At 37.8% G+C, this 21,913-nt stretch overlaps 1 protein-coding gene across 4 annotated transcripts in view; it reads left to right on the top strand.

Moving 5' to 3' along the window:
* The first annotated feature begins 17,689 nt into the window (after positions 1-17,689).
* Positions 17,690-21,913, top strand: part of kcnc3b (potassium voltage-gated channel, Shaw-related subfamily, member 3b) — a 61,092-nt gene continuing 56,868 nt past the window's right edge. For all 4 annotated transcript variants that reach the window (XM_053495281.1, XM_053495279.1, XM_053495278.1 and 1 more), the window contains exon 1: positions 17,690-18,045. The gene's annotated coding sequence lies outside the window, so the exon portion shown is untranslated. The remainder of the gene's footprint in view (positions 18,046-21,913) is intronic.

Genomic DNA, 21,913 nt, shown 5'->3' with positions numbered 1-21,913 from the left:
ATTTGTTTTTCTTTTTAAATCATTAGAACATCAAAATACAATTAGCATGGCTGTTACAGAATCACAGTAGTATTGAGTGTATTCGCTAATTCCATACGACTATATCATACAATCTGAAATGGATTAACATGTTACATATAAATGGGTAAAGCACACGGTGAAATATCTGCGCCCGTATTCACAAAGCTTCTTAAGCCTAAAAGTTGCTTAGAATTATGACATTTTCTTAGAATTTCCCCTTAAAGTTAGGATTAAATCTTAGTAAAGATGAAAATGATTCACAAAATATCTTAGCACTAAAAACAGCTCTTAAGGTTAAAATTAGTTAAGAGTAGAGAGGAGGACTTAAGGCTTAAGAGTTTCTATAGCAGAGGACAAAATGCTGGAAAGAAGAAATATTCTCTAAACACTGAACATAAAGCTAAAAGTAAACACGGCTCTTCTGTCTACTTCGGATTGTTGACTACATACCATCCAAAAGTGCAACTTACACAGACTGAACAGTAAAATCTGAGCCCATTTTGCTCCCATCAATCTGAAATGGATTACAAGTAATAAAATCAGTATAATAAATAAATTTAAGAACTTAATTATAGTAACTACTGTGTGGGAATTAGATATTTGGAAAATCTAAAGTAGACATTTTCAACATTTGGCTGTTTTAATTATCTTTAACATATTTAGCCTATAACAGAAACTTGGCATAAAGTAGCCTGTAGTCATGATTATACAACTTCTTTATATACAAACATTATGTTTTCACTGTCTGTTCTATTTTCATGTATTCTATTTTCACAAAGAGTGCATTTTAAGACCTTTGCAGAGGTCAGGGGTTGTTTTTTTTATCAACCAATCACAGTCCTTGAATTGTTGCATCATCCCTAGCAATGGAGTCGACCACACATCCTCACTAAGATAAAAGGTTTTTGTACTTTCCTTACTCAGAGTAGCTCTGAGAAGTTTCTTTAATCACTTTTAGTCTAGGACTCCCAGCTAGGACTTTTAAGCTAAGATAGGAGTTTTCTGAGGGAATTCTAAGAAACTTTGTGAATACGGGCCCTGGTGTTTAAAGGGTTCAGTGAAACTGAAAATGCAGTTTCATGTCAGTTTCAAGTCGCTTGGCCTCGATCCCAATCACAGCGGAGTCCCGCGCTGACATCTGCGACGGATTCATTCTTACGTTGGAACCGATTCATTCTCACTCCGAAAAATGTTTTTTATTTTTTTATTTGAAGTCGTATTGAAACAAAATGACGAGTGCTCGTCCTGAATTTTTCTTAGAAACCTCAATAATCTTTAATGAGTAATTCGTTTTTTTTAAAGTAACAATTATTCCTCTGTAATACCCAGACAGTCCAACACACTCTTAGAAACCTGATAATAATAAGCGTAAAATATTCATGCTGTATTTTGTAGTGTGTTTGCGTGATTTAACCAGCATCTGGATGATGTTTTACTTAATAGCTGTAACGCAGCAGCACACTCTTGGCACTATAATGGCGTTGTTATCACTGTCATTCACTTCTAATATCTGTTCATCCAGACCTAAAAGACCTTGAAGTAACACAAGAGATGGGAATTGGATTGCATATAAATAGTGATGAAAAGCATCCAGTCTATCTGATGATACAGGCAGAAATATACCCCCCCCCCGCCATTCAGGCTATATGTATATTTTTATCTCCAGATGAGCAAGGATTGTCATTAAACCCGATGCCCTCCTCTTTTTCTGCATCTTTTTCTTTAAAAAAATAATAAAATAAAAAATGAATTACTTTCTCTTTTTGTTGCCCATTATCTGAAGGTCATTCCAGCAATCAGCGTCTCGAGTGTGCCGGCGCGCGTACCGATTCCTCTGAGTGTGTCACATAGAGTATAGAGCTGCGACCCGATCCATTCATCTTGTCAGATACTATACACACACACAGGTTATTTCTGGCTTGATTTGTTATTCTGCATTTCATGAATGAACAGGCATAATACAAAAACCCATTGGTTTGAGGGTTCTATTGTTCGGATCTTATTTTTCCACATCCAGTGGGATTTGCTGCATGATCCATGATCATATAGTCGCCTTGTGTTTGCACTGTGTACGAGGGAGAATACACAGTAGGTAAAATAAAAAAGGGGGAAGAAATATGGTAAGAGAATAAATAAATAAAGAAATATATTATTCCCATGTAAAATGCTCTTTTAATTAGGATGAAGTGCATGGCACTGAGAGGTGAATCGAGTGCAGAAACAACATCCGAACCTCAGGCTATATCGAGATTTCTGCTTTGCTATGGCAACAACGCAGACAACCGGCCCCACTGACATGGAAAACGCGCTATTCCTCTATTTTTTTAAATAATTTTTAAAAAATTTTATCCACTCTTCATCTATTAATCCTTTCTGCTTCTTTTTATTCATGCTTTTTCTTTCTTTTCTTTCTGTTCTCCGTCCAGCAGAACTCAAGACTAGATCCAATCACATAAAATATAATTACAGTTACTTATAATACAGCTTCCTTCCTCCTGCGATTTATGAGGAAGCTCTTGTTCTAACATGGCTATTTAAATCTTTGCAGTAAAACCCGAATGAGCTTTAACCTAAATGTTCTAATATAAATACGCCGTTCCGGTCCTCAGTTCCTTTTCACCGCATCCTTTCTCTGCAGTCTTGATTAAAAGAGCTGAGAAGCTAGCAAAGGAAATGAGGAGCACCCACTTCTTTTTTTCTTTTTTTTATTAAATCATCGTGAAATATCAGTTGGTTTATATTATACTGTTAATCTTTCATTTTCTGTGTAGTTTTTTAAACATTTAGATTAAATGAAGTGAGTTTATGTTAAACTGAAACGTGTAAAACAAAATATGCATACTTAATCATAATCCCCAGACCATACTTTATGCAAACATAAATTATATCCAGCACACAATTAAAAATGTATATATATATATATATATATATATATATATATATATATATATATACTGCCGAGCCAATAAAAAGTCTAATATATCTTTGGACTTTGATCCTTGATTTTCACTGTAAAGCCTTCTGTGGCACATCACAAAGATTCTACCCTATCCTTTGATCTGTTGTACCCAAATTGTATCAGTTTCTCCTTAGTTGTTTTCTTTGCTTATTGCAGGACAATAATTTTACGCTTCTTTGCCATGACCACACACATGATATGTCTTCTGACAGTCGTGTAAGAAATGAGAAGCTACTCACTGCATCAGTTAGAGTTTAACAACGTGTTGCAGCTGAACCAGATTAATCACTGCAGTAATTATCCAACAAAATTTTGTTCAATGGTTTAAAAGTTCAATGGTGTTTTTTTTGGGGCCAGGCAGTTCTACTAAATGCGTTATTTGCATCCCGCTTTTTTGTAATAAATGAATTTATGGGATCATGTGACTCCCAATGTGCCACTCGAATGTCCGCATAAATGAATTCATTATGAAACACGGGATGCAAAGAAGGCATTTATTTCTAGGTAGGACAAAAGTCTACAGTATATACCTTTTACAGTATATTTGGTTAATTTTTAATAAACCAGATAGGCTGTAATAGAAACCAATAAAATGTATTTCTAACAATTGTTTTATTTTACTGCATTATGTTTTTTTTTTTGGTTACTTTAATTATAGTTTATTAAAATTCCAAAGTGAATTTTAATGCCCTAAAAAAAGCCTGATTAACTGAAGTCAACACGCTGAGTACAGTGCGGTACAGAGAGTGAATCGTACTACTACACAGAAAAACAGGTAGAGAAGAAAGGGTCTGTCTACCTGCCACCAGGCACATTGGGCAACAGATACTTCCCACCCTGGAGTGATATATATACAGTATATATAGTTTCTGTGGCACTTCCTTATTGTGTTAGGTTGGCAGCTCAACGCCCGGTTGTATCCGAGCACTTGGGGGTGAAGGACCTTGCTCAAGGCTCCAGCAGTGGCAGCCCGGCAGCATGGGGGCTCGAATGGGGGAAGATTGATATGAGGACTCGCATCACCACGACGCTATTCACAACCTTATTAAATGAGCTGTTCCTGGAGACAGATAAAAGCTACATGAAAAAAATGTTTTCTAAAAATGACCAGTGTTTTAACATCAAAGAACATCTGTAGGGTTTTTGACGTCCTTGCAGTATCTGCCTTTACGTGTGTGTATTTTACACTAGCATGAATTTAGCATGTGACTTAGCATGAATTAGCAATTAGCAGGATAGATGGTGTTGAAGATTTGGGATTTTATACAGCATATCTTACATCAATTAGCACCTCGAGAAAAAGCTTTGTCACTCATGAAAGAGGAATAATTAGCTCTGAGGTAATTATGACAACTAATGACAACTTTTCAGGAAATAAAACACCTTATTTAATTTCAAAAAGTGCTCTTTTTTTGTGCTTTATTTACAGAATTCTGTACATTCTTGCAGTCCTCGCCCTCACAGCCACGACAACTCGCTTATCAGAGTTCACCCTCTCCACAGAACCGATCCGTTGCCATGACCACAAGCTAATTTTCTTCGGCTGTCTGCTATCACTTCTGATTAGCCTCACTATACTGTACATTCTCTGCCGGATCACTTTCCTCTTAGGTTAGTCTTGGTCTAAGCCATGCTCTCTTTTTATTCATTCTGACACTGGGTTCTTTCTTGTGTACGTTTTTTTTTTTTTTTTTTTTTGATCTCTTGAGCTTCTAATGCATCCGCCATCAACATTGCAGCATAATAACAAGCTGTCGGCTTATTAGAAAAGGCTTGTTATAATGGGTTCGACAGAATCCATCACATTTGGGCCATCACACAGAAATATATCGGATGTACAATCATTCATATGAGCATGTTGCCTATTTCTAAATACGTTTGTTGAGAATTAGATTTTCTTATTCTGGTTAACTTTCGCCTACGTCACATCAATTGAGAAGCACTTCTCAGATGGACAAAACCTCGTTAAAGAAGTTCACAATAACAGCGAAGCTATGGGGAATCAAACAGTCTTTATTTCGCACATGGTGAACAGAAAAGCATCTCACGAAGCATAACACAGTCCAATCCAGTTTTGAGGCAGATAGACCATGCTGGGTTCCGTCAGCAGCGTCCTCATGTCTGCACTTTGTCCACCTTCCTCACCTCCTCAATGATGAGTGCAGATCCACCATCGTGCCATCGGGTGCAAGATATACAAGGGGCGTTTAGCCAAACAGGGAGTTGTCATGAAAACCCTCATAAATGAAGGTGTAAAAGCGATTGACATTTACAGAAGACTTCAAGCATCTTGCAAAGGTTTAAAAGAAAGCCGTATGTTTGTGAATGACGATCCGAGGTGGTTCTGAGCCCCCTGCAGTCGTTCCTGTGAACATTCAGCGACTGGAACGTGTTGATCAGCAGATAACTTCTCGCTGACTTGCAGAGGAGAAACCTCTGTCTGTGGGAACTGTACAGACAACCAGTCACAACAGCACCACTTGCACATTACAGGAACCCAGTTCTGGGTCAGGAGTACTGAGAAAACTTTCTACCTTAATGGTAGCACTGGTGAAACACTGGGGTTTGTGCGTTAGTGTAGCAGGGGACAATATAGAGAGATAACGGGGTTTTTACTCTCAGAACTGCGTTCTGTTATTCTGGGTTGACCTGAACATTCCTGTAGTACCAAATAGAGATTAAATCTGTTCCACTCTTGACATGACATGACATCACTGACATGACATCACCTCAAATGTTACTTACTGTTGCTCCTGTTCAAAAAAAGTTCAAAATAGACAATCCATTAGAAAAAAAATTATCAAAATAAAACTTTATATCAATGTTAGCTTTTTATTTTAGTGGTTTGTTTTTTTATTGCCCCGAAAAAACCTCGCACACAACCCCTGAGTAAACGTTTTATTTGTCCGGTTCATATAAAAATAGATTTAAATCCGATCTCCATCCAAACCGCAAGCGTCCTCCGAACGTTGTTCCAAACATCCAGGAAAAATCAATAACTCCTCTTTCATTTCTACACTTTCAGTCTCTTTGACTGTCTTTCACTCCCCGAGAAAATAGCACACAGCCTTCCCATGAGCCTCTTGGGCCAGACAAAAAGATTTATTACCCAGCATGCTTGGGGGGAGGGTGTGTGCACAATTGATGGGAGGTAGAGAGGACAGTGAATCAGGGGAAGTAGAAAGAGAGAGATATATAGGCGGAGTGCTATTTTGGACTATAGGATGCTCAGATGGGAGAGACAGAGAGCGAGAGAGAGAGAGAGAGAGGACAAAATGACAGTGAAAATTAACCGATGTGAATAGCAGAAGATGAAAATGAGATGTTCAATGGGTTTCGTGTTGATGATAGCATGAGAGAGTAAAGAGTGAGCGTGAGAGTCTCCATCTGGGTCCTCATGAACCCTGGGATTGAAATATACAAGAGAGGTTCTCAGTGTGTATGTGTGCATGTGTGCGTGTGTGTGTGTGCGTGTGCATGTGCCCGTGCATTTGTTCCCACAAACACAGTATTACCAGAACTCGTGTGTGCATGTGTGGATCCTTTTATGCACCCGACTGGTGCATTCATAGTCTTGTTTGACTCTCAGTTGCCATGGTAACTGCAGTCCATGGTGCACCTGACCTAAATATGTGCAGTATGAATGCAAACATGAACACTCCATCTGCTACCACGGACACACACATACATGCATACAATCATACGTACATACATACACATACACGCATATCATATCAGCTCAGCTTGATCCCATTGTCAGGGTTAGATACTGAATTTATCTAAATAAATAAATAAACACACACGCGCGCGCACACACACACACACACACACACACACCGTGAATATAGTCCTTTTTCAAAAATGTTTGATTTCTGAATGAAGTAGCACACACAGACACACTCTCAGACTTAGGAACACACACACAGTGTGTGTGTGTGTGTGTGCATATGCTACCAGCAGTGCAATCTGTGATGTGTTGATGACTCAGTAGCTCAGGCTCAGTAAATGAGTCATTCATCTATCATTCAAAACACAGACAGACACACACACACACACACACACACACGCACATTAAGTTAGATTGTTAAAGGTGGCCACAGGGCTTTTTGTCTGTTTTTTATTCATGTAACCCAATTGTACCAGCACACACACACACACACACACACACATACAAATATCTGTGTTTATAAAAAGCACTTACTGAATTGATGTTAATATTACAACAACTTTTTTCATCTCTTTTACATAATTCATTTCAATACTTTAGTCCAAATAAAGTTTAATATATTTAGAATATTAAAATAATGTGTTTTATTATATTTTCAAGTATATGCCTCATTAATTCGGCTGTCACACCTGCTCACTGAACACTTTGTATGACTATCAAGTCCTACTGCTCCTTCTAAATGTATCGTATACAATCAACTTACTTGTAACTTGGCAGCTTGAAAACACCTGTGATGCTGCCATCGTGTGGCGCTCTTACCGTCCTTTCCATTTTTCATAACACTCATACGGAAAGTACTTATTGTGAGATACAAAAAAAAAGTGTGTGACGAATCAGATTTATGTGTTAATGAATGAATGATTGAAAATATCGATTTTCTTAGACGAAATAACCTGAACATTTAATGCGATGAAACTTATCCCAATTCTGGTTGTGACTGAGAGCTCAAAAACAGCCTAATCCTTCCTGCTCCTACAGAACGTTTCTCCAATACTTAATACCACGGGCGTTGATTTGCTCTGGACATCGGTGAGGACCTGTGACTCCACCCAAACCCTCTCCCCCCTATCCCTTACCCATTCCACCAACCCCCCTTCACTCCAAATCCGTCCACGGGATGCATGTTTTTTTTTTTATATGCTGCAAAATGCAAAATCCCTAATTAATTAATTACATTAATACTAGCAATGCTTCGATTGATATTAATCCACGCGAAATGCAATTCATTAAGTTATTAAGCAATTCATTAAATTATCAGTCCTTACTGCTCCTAGAAAAAAAGTCTGACTAATCCCACATGCTTTATACAAATTATAGACAATTCCACCTAGACCTCACAGCAAACTATGACCGATTGCCCCTGCTCCAAACTTTGGCCAATGCTCCTACACAAAATTTGACCAATCCCACTTGCTCCTGCAGAACGTTTGGTAAATTCTGCATGCTTCCAGTGAAGGTTTTAACCAAGCATTCCTGTTTAATTAGAAATTGACCCTTCATTTCTTTGTAAGTGGGCAAACATCTGTATGGGCATCAAATACTTATTTCCCCCACTGTATCTCCACAAAAAGGTCTATTTTTCTCACTCTGCTACCAGTGTGTTTAACTCTTCCCAAAACCACATTTTATATCTTTCTTTTTAATTAAAGATAAAGATAGTCAGAAAACACTACAGCAATCATCTCTCTCTCTTCTGTCCATCAGAAGTCACAGTCACTTCAACAGAGTACTACCGGGACCTTTGGCACTTGCAAACACTTATTGGTCACTTCCTGGTTCATCACTTACAGTTTATAAGCAGATCGATGCCATGCATAAGTCGTAATGCTTTAGTGATTGCTTAAGTTATGTGCTGTTTCTAGTTTTATCTTTGTTGTTTTTGACCTTGGTCGAGTTTTTTGATTTTGTTGTTTGGATTGGTGTTTTGGACGTGCACCACAGTATATATCAACAAGCTAAGTTTAGCATAGTTTTATCAGTGTAGGAGGAAAATGAATTGTCTATTTATTACCTGCTGTACTATTTGTAATTCTAAACATATATGCTGCAAAATGCAAAATCCCTAATTAATTAATTACATTAATACTAGCAATGCTTCGATTGATATTAATCCACGCGAAATGCAATTCATTAAGTTATTAAGCAATTCATTAAATTATCAGTCCTTACTGCTCCTAGAAAAAAAGTCTGACTAATCCCACATGCTTTATACAAATTATAGACAATTCCACCTAGACCTCACAGCAAACTATGACCGATTGCCCCTGCTCCAAACTTTGGCCAATGCTCCTACACAAAATTTGACCAATCCCACTTGCTCCTGCAGAACGTTTGGTAAATTCTGCATGCTTCCAGTGAAGGTTTTAACCAAGCATTCCTGTTTAATTAGAAATTTTGGCCAATCAACATTGCACAATCTAAAGATTTTTTTGGTATCTCTTCTGCTTCCACAGAAAGTTTGACTAATCCCACTTAGCTCCCAAGTTTTGTTGACCCATCTTACCCAAAAAAATTTGTCCAATCCCCTTCGTCCCCAGAAACTCCTAAAAATATTTGATTAATCCCTCTCATACTTCCAAAGAATGTTTGGTCAATCCCTCTTGTTCAAGCACAAGGTTTAGCCAGGAAGAATCCTTTCCAGTCCTGCAGGAAGTCAGACCTATCCAGCCCAATTCGACAAAAACTCAACAAATCTTACCTTGTATTAATTATTATTTTTATGTATACCATGTACAGTATGCCAGTGATATTTTCTGTTAAACCTGTTGGTTATACAGTGGGGGAAATAAGTATTTGATCCCCTACAGATTTTATAAGTTTGCTCACTTACAAAGAAATGAAGGGTCTATAAATATTATAGGTTTATGGTAAAGGATTGAGACAGAATATCAATTAAAAATCCAGAAAAAGCACATGATACAAATATTATGAATTAAGTTGCATTTCAATGAGGAAAATAAAGTATTTGATGACATGACTTAGTACTTGGTAGAGAAACCCTTGCTGGAAAGCACAGTGTGAAGACCTTTCTTGTAGTTGTTTACCAGATTTGCATACATCTTGGGATGCATTTTGATCCACTATTCCTTATATATTTTCTCTAGATGTTTAAGGTTTCTTGCCTGTTGCTTGGCAACTCGAAGTTACAGCTCTCTCCGTGAATTTTCTATTGGATTAAGGTCTGAAGACTGGCTGGACCACTCCATGACCTTAATGTGCTTGTTCTTGAGCCACTCCTTAGTTGCCTTGGCAGTATGTTTGGGGTCATTTTCATGCTGGAAGAACCATCCACAACCCATCTTCAGGAGGTTCTCATCTCAAATTTTACAACACATGGCCTCATGCATTGGCCCCTCAGTGCAGCAAAGTCAATCTGTACCTTTAGCAGAGAAACAGCTCCAAAGCATAATGTTTCCACCTTCGTGCTTGACTGTAGGGACTGTGGTGTTCTTAGTGTCATAGTCAGCATTTTTCTTCCTCCGAAAACAGCAAGTCGAGTTGATGACAAAGAGCTCTTTTGGTCTCATCTGACCACAGCAGCTTATCCCAATCTTTCTCTGTTCATTGGCAAACCTCAGACGGGTCTGTACATGTGTCTTCTTGAGGAGGGGAAGCCTTGCTGTGCTAAAGGATTTCAATCCATGCAGGAGTATTGTGTTACCAATGGTTTGTTTGGTGACTGTGCTCCCACCTGCTTTGAGATCATTCACAAGCGCCTTCCGTGTAGTCCTGGGCTGGTCCCTCATTTTTCTCATGATTATTCTGACTCCATGAGGTGAAATCTTGCATATAGGGCCACTAATGGTTACTTTGTATTTCTTTCATTTGTAAATAATTGCTCCGGCAGTTGTCTCCTTCTCACCAAGCTTCTAGTTGATGGTCTTGTAGTCCATTCCAGCCTTGTGCAGGTCTAAAATCTTGTTCCTGACTTGCTTTGACAGCTCTTTGGTCTTGCCGATGGTGGTGAGGTTTGAATAGAAGATATTAGTGGACAGGCGGCTTTTATACACATACCACATTGTTGTTAGGAGCACCTTCTTAAATTAATATGTGTACCACAAGAGGACATAACCAGTCTGTGAGAGGCAGAATTATTGTTGGTTGGTAGGGGAGCAAATACTTATTTCCCTTATTGAAATGCAACTTAATTCATAACATTTGTATCATGTGCTTTTTCTGGATTTTTTGGTTGATATTCTGTCTCAATCCTTTAACCTATGATAAAATTATAGACCCTTCATTTCTTTGTAAGTGGGCAAACATCTGTATGGGCATCAAATACTTATTTCCCCCACTGTATCTCCACAAAAAGGTCTATTTTTCTCACTCTGCTACCAGTGTGTTTAACTCTTCCCAAAACCACATTTTATATCTTTCTTTTTAATTAAAGATAAAGATAGTCAGAAAACACTACAGCAATCATCTCTCTCTCTTCTGTCCATCAGAAGTCACAGTCACTTCAACAGAGTACTACCGGGACCTTTGGCACTTGCAAACACTTATTGGTCACTTCCTGGTTCATCACTTACAGTTTATAAGCAGATCGATGCCATGCATAAGTCGTAATGCTTTAGTGATTGCTTAAGTTATGTGCTGTTTCTAGTTTTATCTTTGTTGTTTTTGACCTTGGTCGAGTTTTTTGATTTTGTTGTTTGGATTGGTGTTTTGGACGTGCACCACAGTATATATCAACAAGCTAAGTTTAGCATAGTTTTATCAGTGTAGGAGGAAAATGAATTGTCTATTTATCACCTGCTGTACTATTTGTAATTCTAAACATGAGAACATTTTTACTTTTTTTTTTGTTTAACTAATTTTTAAAAGTTCTCAAACTTGAACACTACAAAACTTTGACAAAAAAGTTTTTATTTTCCCTACGATTGTGAATCCAGTGGAGGTGTGGAAGTTTCAAGTTGGAGAGATCTTTCATGGTGATCTGCTTGATATGCATGAGTAGCACTCTTTCATACTGCCGCATCTTTGAAGGTGTTGACCCGAGTCTCCTGGGGAAATGGTATTTCTAGCTTTGCAGAAAACATCACTCCACCTACTGGTTTCTCTGAAGATGAACCTCTGCATCTTTTTCCCGAAGGGAAAAGTGTAATGCATAGCTTTTGAAAGTGTCAGGTCTCAGGTCTATGTCAAAGGTCATTAGTCAGGATTAAGGTTGATCCATCAAGGTCAGTGGGTATAATGTTTAATCAAATGGATGCACAGTCAGAACTACGGTCCCAGACGTTTAATTTCCCTCAATGTAGATGCTTCAACACCCACATTAACGTAATTGAAGTTATTCTCCACAGTTAGCAAAGGGTAAAAGTAATATTTAAAAACATGCACATCAATAATCTTTCTGTACTATACTATACCTGTATGATATAAAAGACTGGCGCTTTTCATAACTTGCCATGCTTCAATGTTTATATGGAAAAAGCCATGGACTTCAACAGTGATGATTTGGGTTTGTTGAAGTCAACAATGTTGGAAATAATAAATTAAACTTTGCTCTTACAGCACCACAGATTATGCACAGATTCATATGTGCTGGCACTGATTACAGCATTTTGATTATTCACCATTTAAAACTGCTATTACATCACCTTACTATAATGTGTAGCCTACTTTACGGATCTGTGTCATAAATGGTGACATCACATGCTTTCCTACAGTAGGAACTGTCCTACTCCTCACTGAAAGTAAGAGTAGGAAACTTACCACCTTCTGGTGGTGTTAATGTCATGGCTGATCGATGTATGTAGGAATATACATATGCATACACACAGTGCGCCAAGCAACAATGAAGCAGGTGTGACCATACGGCTCAGAAGACAGTTCTTGCCAAACGTCTGGTGCTGTAATGGAATTGTGAAAGTTTTCAGAAAAGGAGTGTAAATTATAGCAGTCCTCTAATAATTCAAATAATCTGTTGTTAATGGTCTCCACCTTGGGTAGTTGATGAAGGCACTAAAATAATGCAAGGAATTTACTTTTAAAAAAGAGCTTTCACATGGAAAAAAATAATCGCAGGTGTTGTGTATATACAGAACAATATTAATGTTTTACTTTTAGAATTAGACAATAATTCAGTTTTGGGGATTGTGAAACGGTAGGTTTTTTTATGTTTAGCTGCATACCAAATAAATAATGACCAAAATACAGTAACTGCCAAAACAGATTGGTGACAAATACAAGCCCAACTTTCAGTCCCAAAATTTTATAGCAACATATCCCTCCCTCAAGTATTCGGATTTGCTCCTTTTTACCATAAAAGTCCCCAAATTTTAAAATCATGACCAGGAAATTATGCACTGCTACAAAAATAGATCCTAAGCACTTTAAACTGTGCTCCATTAAAAATCTTCTCTGCAGTCACTATCCCGAACCTTGGCAAAAAATAATGATCTCCCACTAACAACAATCTGTTAATTAAGATCTGCTCCACGTCATCTCACGTCACCAATGACTTGGCTACACGCAGTATGCCATCGACAGTTCTGTTCAAATCTGTTCACCCATTTGAATGCCATCTGCTCCACTACAACTCCATTACATATTCAGTGACATCAAGACGTACAAGATTCCTCATCTTTCTAGTGGAGCGCATCTCGTGGAAATCATAATCGCACTAAAGATTTTTTTCTATTTGTAACACTTTTCTATCTTTTAAATCTTTAGTAAGTAAATAAAATGGTTTCCATATTTTTTTTGGAAAAAAAATTCTGTATCATTAAATGTATTAGTTTGTATAAAGTAAAGGTATCAAAATAGTTGTAAGCATTTAATTTCATTAAAGTTACAGCATATTGTCCGAAAATGCCACCAATCCACCAGTGTTCTCAAAAGCTGTATTCTTTGGAAGAAATACAGAATTTCATATTCAAAATTGTTAAAGCGCAAATTATATGTTCTTCACACTTGATTCTTATTGGTGATAAAAAAAAAAGTACAAATTAGATTCTGAATGTTGTGGTTATAAACACGACTTTAATGCCAAAGTATTTTGTGATAGGAGATTATATACAGTACTGTGCCTCATGCCTTGGCCTTATTTCTTCATATTTTGTTTCCGAAGAGCTTGACTTTTTTGTATTTTAAATGCACCCTTAAGGATGAGTTCTCCAGGCTTCCTGAAGGACTTTTTTTTTTTTTTTACATTTTTGGCAAGTTTTTGTCTCTCATTTCCAGCCCAGTCCCTCTACCTGCGCAGTTGAATCTGACAGGAACCTACAAATCATTCGAGCAAAAAAAGGCACGAACCAGTGACAAACGGGTCAGATGATGACAGATGAACAGGCCGGTTATTAGTATACTGGTGATGCTGAATGCTGAAGAGAATGGAAATGAGGTTGCTGCTGAGGTTGTTACATAACCAACACATTTTTAAAGTGTATCTTTAGGCACTTTGCAGCCTGTCGCAGTAAAACATGTGCTCCCATTTATCTATTTCATTTATCCTATATCTTTTTAATTTTAATTTACATTACAGCAATACTTTTAGTTGTCAAAACTGCAACACAAACACTGTTATGGTGCCAGGAGGATTGTGAGACCAATGTTCTGATTTCATTGGGAAGCAAATCATTAATGGAATTTATGTATACTTGCGTTGTATGTTGTATAACTTGTGTAAGACAAGTTGGTTTACATTCACATTTACACTATAACAGATAGACGGTGACAATCTATTAAAGTTAACATTCTATTTCTAAAAGCAGCTCCACTTCCTGCCGTCTAAGCTCCAAGCATGATCAGCCGCTGAGTGAAAACTCTATCCTCTCACACTGATGGTGATTTGCGTCAACTTGGGGTGTATGGAGGAGGAACTGGAGGCGTCTTGAGAAACCGTTGTCTTGATCACACCAGTCATTAACCTACTGTAGAATGCTTTTTTCATCATCTTTGACAAAATCCATGTATCTGTCTATTAGCTTTTATGAATGACTATGGTGGAGGGAGGAGAAAATTATCATTTTATACATAAATTACAGTGAATGTATCTACTACGAAAAATGCATTACTGCTTAAATGATTAACACTACAATCCAAAGCACTCAAAGTCTGCTATAATATTTAAAGCTCATGTACTTTTTACAGTATTTCCTCTAATAGAAAAAAATGCCGTTTAGCAGAAATGTACAGTAGGTTTCCGAAATGGGTATTAATGCAGAAACAGGGTCAATGACTGAAGTGTGAAAAATAGGATTATAGACTTTTCTGATACGTAAGACAAACAAACACACAAGCAAATAAAAAAGCATACAGTAGTTTTATTGATTATAGCAACATGATCAATACTTTTCATTAACTTGCAGGCCACAGCGATTTGTGCGTTTGTCTGTCTCCATAAAGCACATTAATAAAAATTTAATAAAGTAACATGAAGGACTTATGATTGTAATGACTTGCAATACTTCTGTTGTACAATTTAATTTTTGGAAAATCTTTAATATTTTCCCATTACTCATGTGCTGTGTCCAAAAACTACTGTACATACAAAACTTCTGTTCCCAAGACTTTGGCGTAATACAGATTACTATTTTATTTAAAAAAATCCACAGTTAACAATATGCACGTTCAAAAATTACATACATTGAACTGGACATTTAAGATTTTTATTTTTTATTGTTTGGATATGTGGATATACAGCATACATAGAAACTTATTCATTCATTTTCTGTAATATTTTATTGCATACAAGCTGTAGTTCAACATTTTCTCTACCTGGTGGCAGCAGAGGTTTGTGGAAGGTTTTTTAGATTTTCAGAGCCTGATACACTCATGTACTGTAGAAGGAATACATCATGTACAGATTTGTGACTTTTTTGTACCTAGTATGCATTTAGGAACTACAGGCCTCCAACTTGACAAACTTGTAGTCTTTGTAAGAATGACAAATAGATGCAAATGGTATGTAATTCTTAATAATTAACAATTAAAACAATAATTATTGCTTTGGTTGAAAATCCACATCTAGCCTGTAGGTCAATGTGCAGGAATACCATACCCTCTCTGGACTTACTGGTGCTAAACTTACTAGTGCTTTTTGCCTGTGCTGATATCAAGCAAGAATTGAGCAGGGTCAGAATCTTGCATAATGGAGACAAACCTCTTCTTGTCCTTTCAGATTTGCCCATCCTTGTTGTCTAAAATTATACAATGAAGAAAAAATATGATGTACATTTAAGTCATTTGGCAGACATCCTTATCCAGAGTGATTCACATTTATCTTATTCATACAACTGAGCAGTTGAGGGTTAAGTGCCTTTCTCAAGGGCCCAACAGTGGCAGGTTGTCCAATGTTTTAACCAGAGCTACCCCTGCCCACTTGCACTTGGAATTTTTTTTGCCTGTATCTGTTTAGATCTTACATGAGATGGTTTGCTCATGGTTAGCTAGCTTTGTCTGGTTTAGCTAGGACAGCAGCAAATCCAGACCAGCTACAAGTAGTTTGACCAGTGAAAGTGTCCAAAATCCCATCTAGAACCTGTAATTTGACAATGGGCACAGCTTATTTTTCTCATACTACCCTCAATCTATCTCTGTTTATATACATTTATCAGCCATAACATTAAATCCATTTAAAGGTGAAGTGACATTAATTATCTTATAACAACGGCACCTGTCAATGAGTGATATATATTAGGCAGCAAGTGAATAGTCAGTTCTCAAAGGTCATGAGGTCTCAAGTTAGACCCATGAACAAGCTTTGATGAGTGCCAAATTGTTATGGTTAGATAATTGGGTCAGTGGATCGCTAATGTATGTGGGAAGTAAAGGCTCTGGTCCAATCCCACAGAGAACTAATGAAGCACAAACTGCTGAAAAGGTGTGAGAGTCTATCGCCATCAGAACTAGACCATAAAGAAATGGAGGAAGGTACTGTAGCCTGGTCTGATGAGTGATCTTTGCATCATATGGACAGCTGTGTGTGTGTCGCTTACCTCTAGAAAAGATGGCACCAAGATGCACTATGGGGAGATAGCAAGCGAACAGCAGCAATTTATTGCTCTGTGCAATGCTGATGGGAAACCTTAGGTCTTGGTATTCATGTGTGTATTACTTTCCACCCATTGCACCTACCTTACCATCGCTGCAGACCAAGAATACCCCTTCATGGGAATGGTATGCCTTAATGATAGTGTTATGTTTCAAACATTGTTTAAGGATGATTGGATGAAAAAGGTTCATGTTCAAGCTGTTGCCTGCAAATTTCCCAGATCTCAATTCAATTACAATCATCTAAAGTCCAATTTCTCTCATGTCCTTAGGAATGGCCAGCTTTTACATTGACAGTCTTGTGCGACGCTTCACATGATTTTCAGGTTATATGGCCTGCAAACACAGAGATTTCGAGGGACACCGACGGCACTGATGACGCCACGTCTAAACAGCAATCTGCTTCCATTCTCTGGTACTATTGGCTTCCATATGTGATTCAGTTCGCGCATCAAGAAATCCATATCGTTCTGAGACCACCTTGTCTAGGGGATTCAGGCATGGTTCCTGAGCGTGGTACAACTGTGTTCTCACAGATCATAATGAACCAGACCTGGGGGTCAAGCGTTCTCAGAAATGATCCAGGGGCCCGGATGTGAAAATGTGAAACGTGAAAATGAGTGCACCGCACTGTGTTTGAGACAAATTCCTGCAATTAAACAAGTGTCTTGCTGATCCGGATGGTACAGAATGTTCACACTACTTAAACGTACAGGAGTATTGAAGTCTATAGTGTGGAGAGGGAGAGAGAGAGAGAGAGAGAGATGGGCGATCAAAACACCATTTCAGACAGGGGGGCCAACCAGCGCGCGCGTGTGTGTAAGATTGAGAGAGAGAGAGAGAGAGAGATAGTGTGTGTGTGTGTGTGTGTGCGCGCGCGCGCGTGTGAGTATGTGCGTGTGCGCGTGTGTGTAGCGTCTGTCTGCCTCTCCACATCTTCACCGAGGCATGGGAGGTGGATTTTTTTTTTTAAAAAGCAGGGATTATAGTCGTATCGCAATAAGGAGGAGGAAGGAGAATCACTAAACAAATCGAGGATAAAAACATGGCAGTATTATAGCACGAAGAAGGTGTGTCAGCGATTAGCGATAGCATCATCAGTGTCGCGAAAAAAAAGCAAAAAAAAAATCCATCTCTACATCTCTTCATCTTCATCATTCCCATGGGTTGATCGATCCTATGGTATCGAAAAAAGACCGCATTCATAAACATCCACGGATTAAATATCGGACGATATTTTTCCATTGAAAAAAAAAAAAAAAAAGCAAAAAGAAACAGAAAACGTCGGTTGGGGCTCACGACGTTTGGGTTAAATTTCGAGCCGAGCTCGAACCCGAAGCCAGTGAGTATTTCACCCTGACTGTTCGTGGTGTGTCGTCTGTGTTTTTTTTGTGTGTGCGTGTTTTTATTACATATATATTTTATTCTCCGTGCCTTTTAACTGTTCACTGACACAAAATGAAATTTCCTTAAACACCTTTTAATATTCAACAAGTATCTCTTTCTCCTCTCTCTCACTCTCTCTTTAATCTTTTTATAATCCCGGCACGAGCGTTGGTAACATACTGTATTTTTCGCGCCAGAATAGTGTCTCGTGCTCCTTCAGGTGAACCACCACTGCACCAAATTAGCCTAGTTAGCCTCATGTCATGTCGTATGTCGGGTTAAAACACAAGAAAACACCTAGAACATGACTGGAATTCTGTCAGAAATAAAAAAAAAAAAAAGTTCATATTCTGGAGGTTACATTGCCTCATTGAGATTTATATAAAAAAAAATATATATATATACATATATATATATATACATATTTCCATATAGAAAATTTCTTTATAGTGTCAACTAGTGCCATTTCTGGCAGGCTGAGGGATGAGTAAGCCAGGGGAAGAAGGGAGGGGGGTGGTTGGGGGGTAATGGGAGACGACAGAATCAAAAATATGAACGATCGAGACTATAAGGCAAACGTATCGAAAGCTAGTGACTTGTCATTACATGAGATGGGAAGCAAGGAGTCGTCTGGTCTTATATTTTAAGGTCAGGTGAATAATTTAAAAGATGAACGCTCTTCAAAAGAGGGTTTTATCTTCAGCCTCCTATCTGCTTTTCACACAGAATTTTTTGTCTCTTCGTTTTAATTATTATTTTTATATTCATATATAATGGATACTGGTGTACAATCAAATACTGCGCTCACACTAAGATACCAACATATGATACCACCTGACACCGTGTGACGCAAACGGAGTGTACGCCGTCGCACTAACAAACAGACAATACAGAACAAGAGTGATCTTTTCACAGCTCATGATAACAAATGGCAATAATCAAAACGAAGCTAGAAGAGGAGCTAAATCATCTAAAGCAATCTACATAACCGGTTACAAAATAATATATCTTAAAAATAAAACTCAACATGAGGAAACAGTTGTTAGAAGCAAAATGAAAAAGAAAGATGTCTACGAACAAGCTGAGTTCAGAAAAATCTTACCTGTTATGTTATTGATGATCCCCATATTTGACCGGTCCTGCACCGTTTTTGCCATTGCACTGGTTTGATAAGATAATAATTTACTTCATTTGGAAATTGCCGTTCAATATGGCGGATAAGAAAATTGATGGCGCTCAATGGAACTGTCTTCCATGGTTAGGTAAGCTCCTGTCGTTTCAGGAATTTAGACCAAGGACCATCGGGTTAAACGAAAGGCCTTACCGCTGCCAGTCAAATGGAAAACATGTACAAACCACACTTTTCACTTAGAACTTCTAAGACAAGCTGAACTAGGTCTGACAATGAGTGATTTTGATGCACTGAAACAATTAAACATATTTTACTCAGAGGTCTTCAGACATGCATTACTAAATTAAAACAAACAACAAAAAAGTGTCTTTTCTCTCCTACAGCCATGGTCAAAAGTTTTGAGAATGACACAAATATTAATTTGCAATTAAAGTCTGCTGCTTCAGTGTTTTATATCTTTTTGTCAGATGTTATTATGGTATACTAAAGTATACTTACATGCATTTCATAAGAAACAAAGTTTTTAATTGATAAGTACATTAAGTTCATGCAAAGAGTCAATATTTGCAGTGCTGATCCTTCTTTTTTTAAGACCTCTGCAGTTCGCCCTAGCATACCGTCAATCAACATCCTGACTGATGGCCGCTCATTCTCGCATAATCACGAAGTTTCTTGAAAAACAAAACATAAATTTTGAGTCCATGGCCAAGACACTCATCATTAATTCCATTGAGACCTTGTGGTCAATCCACAAGATGCTTGTGAACTAAAAAAACCCCACAAATTCTTACAAACTTCAAGCACGAATGCAAGAATGGGCTTCTATCAGTGAAGCAGCAGACTTTGTGAAAATTAATATTTGAGTAATTCTCTAAACCTTTTGACACAGCTACCGATGATTTTTTTTTTTTTACAATTCTAAACAAACAAATAGTTCACTACAACTATAGTTGATAGCACCGCCTGCAGGATTATAGCAGAACAGCAACATTTTGCCACCTTAAATACAAACATATATAAATTTAAAACTTATTTTGGAGTCAGTTTGGCGATACATCCCCTGGATTGATTTTTTCCCCCATGTCTACTATCAAGTACCAGAAAACATGTTTTTGTACTTGGTCTGAAACTTACAATGTGGATTTGCAAGCACACAAAAATTTTACCATCCAACTCACCTATTTGTCCCTCATTTAAAACTGCCTCCAGTATAAACAGGTCTTTCAAATACTGGTACTTTAAAGTATATTAATTCATACATTTGCAAAACTGTATTTTCAAGAAAGGTCTCCTGTGACATGTCAGAAAAGCAGTCAGAGAAGGTCATGTCATGTTTGAAATACGACTAGCTGATCGTTACCTTGGGGCGGCACAGTGAGGGTGGTAGCGTTGCTGCCTCACAACTCCAGGGCCAGCGGTTCAAGCCTGAGTTCAGGTTACTAAGATTTGCAAGATTTCCTCCCACATCCCCAAAACATCCCAGTGATCTGTGAACTGGGTAAATTACCCCTAGGTGTGAATGCCAATGTTTATGAGTGCCCTAATATCCAACCTAGTATACTGTATATACAACCTAGTGTGCCTCAAGCCCAGTGTTCACAGGATAGGCTGTGGATTCACAGCAACCCTGACCAGGACAGAAGCTTTGCAAAGATGAATGTAGGACTGGTTGTTACCCTGGACCTACAAGTGATGTGGTTGCTTGTGGAATTTCATGTTGGATGCAGTTAACCAATTGCATAATTAGCGAGTAGCTGTAGTAAGTATTTAGTAAGTATTTTCCTTATCAAGAAAAGCTACAACCCTGAACTTCAGAAGTCACAGTAAGTCACATGTGCAAAGAAGAAACATCACAACAGAGCATTTTATTTAAAAAATAAAATTTAAGTTAAAGCTTCTATGACACAAACACAACATTGCAAATGCATCCTCAAAACAACAAAATTGTTACCTTTAATTTGAGCGTTTATGGTGATTATCTTGCATTAGCACCGTGTCAGACAACATCCACGGTTGCTTTTCTAACACGATTGAGAATTCAGATCAGAGACACAACAGCATTCCACACACAGCATGTGTATTTTATGCCACACAACTCTTAGTATTGTAATGTTTCTGTCCCTGTTCTGTTCAGAAATATTACCCCAAGATGCATCTTAGCTCCCAAATTACGCTACTGTTATTTGGTGTTTGCACAGTGTCCAAACCGATTTCACAGAACAGACCTCAGATGTTAAGTGCTTTATTTATTTATTTTTTATTAAATACCCATTCCCTAGCCTCTACAACATGTTCCCTAGTGGTCATGCGGTAACCATGTGATTCTCTCACTGCAGTCACCAAAGTTAAAGAGACATTTTTTTTATATACTGTATATTGTTTTGAGGTCATTTTTGCAACATTGCATTAGGGCTAGGCCTCAACAGTAAAACCATATCTATGCTTAATATGCAATGTAAGAACATTTCCATACACACACAATGTGATGAGAACTCACAGAATTGGGCTATAAGAACTAAACACCTGTGTGGCTATAAGAAAACCACCAGTTTATGAGATTTGTCAGAACAAAGGCTTAAATTTGCTAGGGAGCATAAAGATTTGACTTTGGAGCAATGAAACAAGGTCATGTGGTCCAGATTGAGGCTATTCCAGAGTGACGGGCGCATCAGGGTAAGAACGGAAACACATG

This window comes from Clarias gariepinus, chromosome 4 (assembly GCF_024256425.1).
Source record: "Clarias gariepinus isolate MV-2021 ecotype Netherlands chromosome 4, CGAR_prim_01v2, whole genome shotgun sequence".
NCBI lineage: Eukaryota > Metazoa > Chordata > Actinopteri > Siluriformes > Clariidae > Clarias > Clarias gariepinus.
This window is presented reverse-complemented; position numbering and strand designations above follow the sequence as displayed.